Source organism: Nycticebus coucang, chromosome 13 (assembly GCF_027406575.1).
Source record: "Nycticebus coucang isolate mNycCou1 chromosome 13, mNycCou1.pri, whole genome shotgun sequence".
In the NCBI taxonomy this organism is placed as follows: Eukaryota; Metazoa; Chordata; class Mammalia; order Primates; family Lorisidae; genus Nycticebus; species Nycticebus coucang.
This window is the reverse complement of record NC_069792.1, coordinates 101,553,377-101,562,515: the sequence shown is the minus strand read 5'-3', so window position 1 is coordinate 101,562,515 and position 9,139 is coordinate 101,553,377. Positions and strand designations below refer to the sequence as shown.

The window sequence follows — 9,139 nt, the reverse complement described above, 5'->3', positions numbered from 1 at the left end:
ACTTCAAAGCTTAGTGGCTTAACAAAAGACTGTTGGCCATTTCTTAGGTTGACTGTGCTGGGCTCAGCTGGGACGGTTCATCTCCACTCCTTGTTGGCTGTGTTGGCTGGGGTCACTTGTAAGGCTGCCTCTTGGATGGGTGCCAGGGTGGCTGGGCACTGGCCTCTGCCTCCTCCAGGGCCTTCTGTCCTCAAGGCCTCCCTATCCACTTGGTCTCTAGCATGGAGTCTTCTTGGCACTGCTGGCATTTGGGCAGGCTAATTCTCTGCTGTGGGGCTGTCCTGTGCATTGAAGGGGAGTGGCAGCATCCCTGGTCTCTACCTATTGGCAGTTGGTAACACTCTGCACCTCTAATTTGCAACAACCAAAAATCTCTTCAGCTTTCTTCTGGGGACATAATCTCTCCCTGTTAAGAACTATAGGGCAGCCTGGACTTCTTGCAGCTGAAGACTCCCAAGAGAGTGGGAGCATACAGTACCAGGCCCCTTGAGGCCCAGCCTGGAATTGGCACCATGTCACTTCACATTCTGGTGGCCAAAGTGATACACAGGGTCAGGTCAGATTCCAGGGGAGGAGGACAGAGATTCCACTGCTGGAACGGAGCAGTGAAATCACATTGCCAAGAGACCACTGAGCCATCTCTGAAAACAGCCTGTCATGAGCAGTGCCTGCTAAGTGACAAGACATGCCCTGACACGGGCACATAGGGAAATCAGTCTTCACTATGAGGGTTGGCAGGAAATATAGATGTGAGTGTGTCTATGTCCAAGGCTATGCATATAGTACTTAACCAAGTAAAAGGAAATTTAAAGTAATACATGCTATCTGCACACCATGTTTATAGCGGCACAGTGTGGAATACACATTCGACGGAATATTACTCAGCCTTTAGAAGGAAGGACATTCTGACACAAGACATATACCTTTTTAAAGGTGTATCTCTTTTATTCAGCAGGTTATTGATCTTGGTTTATGACCTGAATGAAAATTATTTTTCTTTTAATAGGTGAGTTAAATCCATTTGTATTTATTAATGTGACTGATATTTTGCCTGAAATCTATTACATTATTTTAGGTCCTAATTATTTTGCCTATTATGTTATACTTGCTTTGTTTCTTTACAGGATGTGTTTCTTTGTTCTTTAATTATTCAAAATTCTGTTGGTATATAAGAATGTTTGTACTTTTGTTCCAGTGATGAATTTTGTGTTTATACATTTTTAATGTTCTTAATCTCTCCTTTCTACAGGTTTTTTTTTTTTTGCCTTTTACTATCTTGTTTGTCATTTTTAATGGTATCATTAATGCTTGCCTAGTACCTTTATATCCATCAATAATTATTCTTTCTTGTTCCAGCTTTTCCCTCCTGCCGTTTTCAGGTGCATTATTTCTATTTTGTCAGAACAGCTGTGAGCACTGTGCTGGGCCATAGAGGGTTTTAATCAGTGGCATGACTTGATGTATGTTTCAGAAAGGTCACTTGAGATCAGGTATGGAGAGGGGTGTGTGTGAACACACGGTAGCAGGGAGGCCCCGGGGTAGTGATGTAGGGTGCTGTGGACGTGAGGGGACGTGTGGGAGCTGGGTGTTGTCCTGACCCGGAGAAGGCTTGATAGAGCACAGCTGGAGCAGCTGAGAAGGGTTACCAATTAAATGATCAAAAAATTGAGATTTTACTTTTGGTAAAGGTTCCTAATCTTTTCTAGATATTAATTATTAAATGTTAATTAGCTGTTAATTAGTTAGTTAATCCTTCCACTCTCTTTTTTTTTGAAATACAAATTTTTTCTTTATTTTATCAGCTTTCTAATTCAAAGTACTTGAAATTGTATATTTAAATATACTCTGGTCAAAATGTACATTAACCACAAAGACTGATTTCTACTACCAATTTACAGTTACGCTGTGTGTGGAATTCATTCATCTTGTCAGAACTCACAATGAAAATAAGACTTCTATTGTGGTTGGAGAAATGGGGAAAGGAATTAAGGGAAAAAAACATGTAGACAATACACATTTTTCATTCATTCCAAAGATGCCTGCTGGAATACAGATGCATGGAGCTCTACATCTGGCCACAGGCCACACCAAGCATTAATTCAGGGTGAACAGTATCACTACAAGATCAAAAAGGTACAGGCAGGGAGAACAAGAGTTTGTATAAAATCATCTAAAACTCTGAAAAAATATAAAAGCGTATCAAGAAAAAAAATAAAGTAAAAGCCAAAGAGTTTATTTCGGTGAAATCATTTTAAATTAGATATAATATATTAAGCTCCCATATGCCCCAACCTAGTAGAAAAATTCCTCTCAGTGAGAAATCAATTATTTTAATGGAAAAATTTTTACATATCAGTAAAATTTGTTATATTTAAAACTATGTATACAGTACATTTCTGGCAAAAACCTTATACATCTTTTGGTTGTCAAGACAAAGTAAAAATGTGGTTGCATAAAATCATAAAAAATATAAATTGCTGAAAATAATAAAAAAAGCTTAAAAATGATTTGCATTGACTCCCTTTATCATCTTCAGTATTGGTAAGAATTTGCTAACCACAATAAATTTGTGAAACTCCTGTCGTAACCTTGACACATTTAACCAAAAGTTATCATTTCAAATATTCTAGCTTAAAATCTCTGCATTTGGGCGGTACCTGTGGCTCAAAGGAGTAGGGCGCCGGCCCCATAAGCCGGAGATGGTGGGTTCAAACTCAGCCCTGGCCAAAAACCACACACATACACAAAAATCTGTGCATTTATCATACTATTTGTACAAGTGCAATATTTAAATATTTTCAAAATAAAACCCAGTAACTAAATGAATCACAATAACTTACAAAAGAAGCAAAGTTTACAAAATTAACAATTTTTAGAAGGTCCTATTCAATTGGTTCCTCCTTTTCTTCTCCCCTCCCCACAACAGCTTATAGAGACATTACTTAGTTCTATTCACAAATATGTAACTTTAAAAATACAGTCTTCTGTTCTTAACATCAGGAATATAATGCTGTATTTAGAGAATTAAGTGAAAGCAATATCCCCCAAACAAAGGGATACGTACAAGTTATTATATAAATACAGGTTTTGAAGACAAGTTTAAATGTAACTTTATTACTTTGTACAGTTTCCAAATTCAAAGTTGAATAGCACAAGCCCTGGACAAAAAGAAACAAGATTTTTCGTTTGAATTCAGAGCATGATCCTGTACGTGCAGAAGTCAAATGTATGACTAGAGTAATTATTCGTAGAAGCCATTGGACATTTGAGTACATCTGGGTATATAGATGCTCACTGTATTTGCCAAAAACAATCCTAAAATACATAAAATGATTCTTAAAATAGGGAAAAAACACCATTAAAATGAGAAAAATGTCTAATACAAAAAATCAGTATCATGAATATAAGGCAGATATGAGTGGTACAATATTTTTTATTAGTACATACATGATACCAGTTTTATCTGAGGTGACTTTAAATTTCATTTACACTTATTATGTGATACTATTACTAGGAGTAAGAAAAAGAAAATATAAATGTAAATCTTAGGAAAATTAAACATTTTTATACAGTTTCCATAATGCCCTGTTTCCCCGAAAATAAGACATCCTCTGAAAATAAGACCTACTTACAGGAAAGATAAGACGTCCCCTGAAAATAAGACCTAGTGCATTTTGGGGAGCACACCTTAAAATAAGACACTGTCTTATTTTTGGGGAAACAGGGTGCTAATTTTCAGGAAAGTAATTAAAACCCAAAACAAATGTGACCAACTGGAAGAACTGATTTGTTTCATATTTTATCAAAATAATAATAATGTTATATCTGAGTAAAGAGATATAACCAAAGCTACATGTAAACTTTAATTGGATCCTGGTTTGAAATAACCATCTATAAAAATAATTTGATGGCAGCGCCTGTGGCTCAAGGAGTAGGGCGCTGGTCTCATATGCCGTAGGTGGCGGGTTCAAACCCAGCCCCGGCCAAAAACCACAAAAAAAAAAAAAATAATTTGGAAGACAACTGAGGAAATTTAAATATGGGCTGAGTATTAGATGATCTTAGGGAATTATTAATTTTATATTGTTATGGTTTTTTAGAAGAATACCATTAAAAATTTTTTTTTAACCAAGTGCAATTGCTTTAGAGAATATCATTATTTTTAGTAAATGCTTAAAGTATTTAAGGGGGCAAATATATCTGTACCACCCAAAAGATTTGAGAAAAAAACATAGATAGACACATTCGCACACACATGCATATCTGTATCTTTAAACATATGTATTATGGAGGAATAGATCAAGTAAATATGGCAAAACGCTAACAATTGTTGAATCTACATGATAGATACACATGTGATCACCCCACAACATTTCAATTTTTCTGATTTTGAAAGTGTTCCTAATAAAATTTGGAGGAAAAGTCGTATCCAAGCATTTAGAGTTTGTAAGAGAGATATTCTTTCTAGGCACTGAATCCAATTTTACAATCATATCATCAAATGACTAGAAATTTTTAGATATACTTAATACTGACTGATAAGCAAAAGAATTTGTGAAATTGGCAAAAAGACATCATTTATTTATAGTATATGCAACTCAGTTTATATAACAAAAAGAATACTTTATGTACAAAATATAGTGGGAAAATTACAAGATTAAACAGTGCTAGAGTATCTGATATATAAATTCTGTGTGTTTTTGGACTTATGAAGCTAAAGGAAAAATTCAAATTGGGTCTAATACTTGACATGACCTACCATACACTATAGAATTTTAAGAGGGGGACATGGAAGAAGTTATCCAGACAGTTACTACTATTAGAAGATACTAGCTATCTAAGAAGGTAAGGCGTCCAGGAAACAAAATCACCTATAAAGGTCTCTGGGATTTCTAGGCAAATTATTTATTGAATAAATTTATGAGGTAAATATATAACATATCAACATGTAATAATACATGAAGGCCTTTATGGTAAATTAATATTCTCAAAGCCTCTGTGTACACTAAATATAAAATACCCCCAAATCAAGGGTATTTGATCTGAGAGACCTATGATCCATTGTGTATATTATGCTCTCTGCCTACTGAACAATGAACAAAATGATCTTAATTCATTTCTGCACATTAAGCTTTTAATATTAATCAAGTCCCGGCTGGGTGCCTGTGGCTCAAGCAGCTAAGGCGCCAGCCACATACACCTGAGCTGGCGGGTTGCAATCCAGCCCAATCCCGCCAAACAACAATGACGGCTGTAACCAAAAAACAGATGGGCGTTGTGGCAGGCACCTGTAGTCCCAGCTACTTGGGAGGTAGAGGCAGGAGAATCGCTTGAGCCCAGGAATTGGAGGCTGCTGTGAGCCGTGATGCCACAGCACTCTACCCAGGGTGACAGCTTGAAGCTCTGTCTCAAAAAAAAAAAAAAAAATTAATCAAGTCCCAATCCCTGTGCAAATTGCATTCCAAAGGCCAATCCTTGGTTATAATTCTGTATAACTTGATTACAAATGGAAGCATTTGGCTATGACTTAGTATGCATGCTTATTGCTATCAAAGAAATAAGCAAAGTTTTAGGTTTACTGTGCAAGAATTTTAATTAGATTTGCACACTTCTCAAAAAATTCTATTGTGTGACTTCCAGGTCTTGGAGTTAAATCAACAGGAGAAGAGTCAAGTGAGGTCGCAGATGAGGTAAAAGAAACTTCTGAGGATTTTCCTTGAGCCTCAGCATCTGAACCATTCCTTTGGCAAGATCGCTAGTTGCTAACTGATCCCGATCTCTGTGGAGTAGCAGTCTCTGATTTGGCTTCTGTAATTTCATCATCAATACTACGGAAATCCAGTAAGTTCTGCTATCCACTTGATATAACTGTAGACTCATTTTGGAGTATGTGCTTGTCACAGGATTCTTCCTTTGTACACGCAAATAATATGAGTTTACAACCTTCCGCTCATAATCCAATTGTTTAATTGCTCTACATACTTCTGCCATGATATCATTTGGTCGACTTTGTTTTTTTTTTTAAGAACAATAAATAATTTATCATTTATTAGTAGGCATATATTGTTTGTTTGTTTTCTTTTTTGAAACAAGGTCTCATAGGCTGGAGTGTAGTGGACCAATCATAGCTCATCGTAACCTAGAAGTCCTGGGCTCAAGCTATCCTTGTGTTTTAGCCTCTTAAGGACCTGGGATTATAAGCATGTGCTACCAGCTAATTTTTAAATTTTTTGTAGACAATAGGGTCTTGTATTTTTTTTTTTTTTTTTTGGCCGGGTCCGGGTTTGAACCCTCCACCTCTGGTATATGGGGCCAGTGCCCTACTTCTTTGAGCCACAGGCGCCGCCCAGGAGGTCTTGTATTTTGCCCAGGCTGGTCTTGAACTCTGGCCTCAAGCAATCCTCTCACCTCAGCCTCCCAAAGTACTGAGATTACTAGTGTGAACCATTGTCTTTGACTTATATTAAGTTTTGAAGAACGAAGAAAACTCTGCTCAATTTTCTCTGATAATTCACCTAGTAATACAAGTTAGAGAAGACTCAGTGCCCAGAGCTCAGTGAATAGGGCCTTGGCCACATATACTGAGGCTGGTGGGTTCGAGCCCGGACCTGCTAAACAAAAATGACAACCGCAACCGAAAAATAGTTGGGTGTTGTGGTGGGAGCCTGTAGTCCCAGCTACTTGGGAGGCTGAGGCAAGAGAATTGCTCAAGCCCAAGAGATGGAGGTTGCTGTGAGCTGTGATGCCTCAGCACTCTATCAGGGGCTACATAGTGAGACTCTGTCTCAAAAAACAAAACAAAATAAAAAAAGATTTATACTTCCACTTTCTTTTCTTTTCTTTTTTTTGAGACAGAGTTTTACTACGTCGCCCTCGGTAGAGTGCCATTGTGTCATAGCTCACAGCAGCCTCAAACCCTTGGGCTTAAGTGATTCTCTTGCCTCAGCCTCCCAAGTAGCTGGGACCACAGGCAAACACAATACCCAGCTATTTTTTGTTACAGTTGTCATTGTTGTTTATCTGGCCTAGGCTGGGTTCGAACCTGCCACTCTAGGTGTACGTGGCTGGTGTTGTAACCACTGTGTTACGGGCGCTATACTTTCATTTCTAAAATAAATTACTTGGATTAATTTCTGACTTTCATATTGTTTTATGATTTGAGTTCTTTCAATTAAGTCTAATCCCCATTTTATTTTTTATTTATTTTTTTATTGTTAAATCATAGCTGTGTACATTAGTGCAATCAAGGGGTCCTGGTTTCATATACAATCTGAAATATTCTCATATAACTGTTCAACGTAGGCTTCATGGCATTTGCTTAGTTATTGTAAGTAGACATGTGTATTCTGCATTTGGTTGACTTTGACTTCTAATTCCTAAATGCCGTTTTGCTTTCCATACGCCTTGGTGTTTGGATTTCTGTGGATTTAATTCATCAAGGGTATGGTGTGCCTTTGGTGTTTCAGCAACCAAGAATGGTACTCTTTCAGAATGGGGCCGAGTCAGATGGTAATCATCGAGAAAAGAATCAGGTGGGTTCGTGGCCAAGTAGAAATCTTTGGCTTCATTCATTATTCTCCTGTTATCGATTATGAGATGGTAGGCAACTGCCAAAGGGTCCTGGTGATTCCTGTTATAAAGGCAGCTGAGGATCTCTTCCTCTGAGCACTCAAATTTTTCACATACTTCTTTTAAGGCTTCATCAACAATCATGGTTGAACTATATGATGAATCCTCAGGAAAGAGATATTTTGGAAGGTCCTGCTTAAACCATTCATGTTCCCTGATGTCTTTGATTGTTCCCTGATCCCTCTTTATGGGATCCACCTGCAGTATGTGTTTCAGAAGGCTAATCACAGAGGGATTTAAATACTGAGGGGTATAAAAGATCCCATCACAAATCTTCTTAAAAAGAGTTGGCACACATCATCATCAAATGGAAGGGTTCCACATAATAAAACGTAGAGAATAACCCCACTGCTCCATATATCCACCTCTGGGCCTGCATATAACCTTCCTGAAATTACTTCTGGTGCAGCATAGTTGGGTGAGCCACAACTTGTTCTTAAAAATTCACCATCTGACATCATGTTTGAAAGACCAAAATCAGCTATCTTTGCATTCATGTGTGCATCGAGCAGGACATTTTCAGGTTTCAAATCTCTATGGACCTCCATATGCCTGTGACAATAATTTACACCAGATTTGTTGGAACAGTCATCGACTTTCTTTTTCATCCAGCCTTCCATTTTTACACATATAATCAAATAGCTCTCCTCCTGAGACATATTCCATCACCGTGAAAATATCAGATAGTGTACTGATGACAGTTTAATTATATGAGGATGCCTGAAAAGCTTGAGGTTCTGGATTTCTCAGCGGATTTTTCCTACCACATTGAGGCTTCAAATCTTCTGTCGATTGAGTATCTTCCCAGCAATCTTATGCCCAGTCAATGCATGTTTACCAATTGAATCTGCGGTACACAATTTTTAGGTGCCGCATCCGACCAGTCCCAGTGGCATTTCTTCTTTTAGCCTTGGAATTCCTGTTGTACTTTCTCTTAGCAGGACAGCCACATTTGCCATAGGTGACTTTTGCAGGTGGTAGGCCTTAGAGCCACAGTGGTGGCACCACGTATGTGTCTTATTCTGATGCTTTCCAAATGATGACGTTCCCTTCGTCATGGTGCTTCTGTGGCCGCGACCAAAGAGCCACTCTGCTCCCTTATCTTTGTTTTACTCTTTGATCTACAACTAGACATAGTAAATGCTTACCATGAGGTTAGTTCCTGATATTCTCTGGTGGTTAGATGCAGCATGTCCTTTGGTTGACTTTCCAGAAGGAGGCTCGCAAGTACAATACCTCTTGAGTCCTGGCATGTTTCCTATAGCTCTGGGACTTGAAGTATAGCTTGGCTGGGTATATAATCCTTAGTGTAGGTGGGTGTGGTGGCTCACATGTGTAATCCCAGCACTTGAGGAGGCTGAGGTGGGAGCATAGCTTGGGGCCATGAGTTTGAGACCAGCCTGGACACATAGCAAGACCATGCCTCTACAAAAAACTTTTAAAAAATTAGCTGTGCGTGGTGGTGCATATAGTCTCAGCTATTAGGGAGCCAGGAGTTCAAGGTTACAGT

The 9,139-nt window shown here is 38.3% G+C and overlaps 1 pseudogene; it reads right to left on the bottom strand.

The window, feature by feature from the left end:
* Positions 1-5,575: 5,575 nt before the first annotated feature.
* Positions 5,576-8,192, bottom strand: LOC128563745 (5'-AMP-activated protein kinase catalytic subunit alpha-1-like; annotated as a pseudogene).
* Between the last annotated feature and the right edge of the window lie 947 nt (positions 8,193-9,139).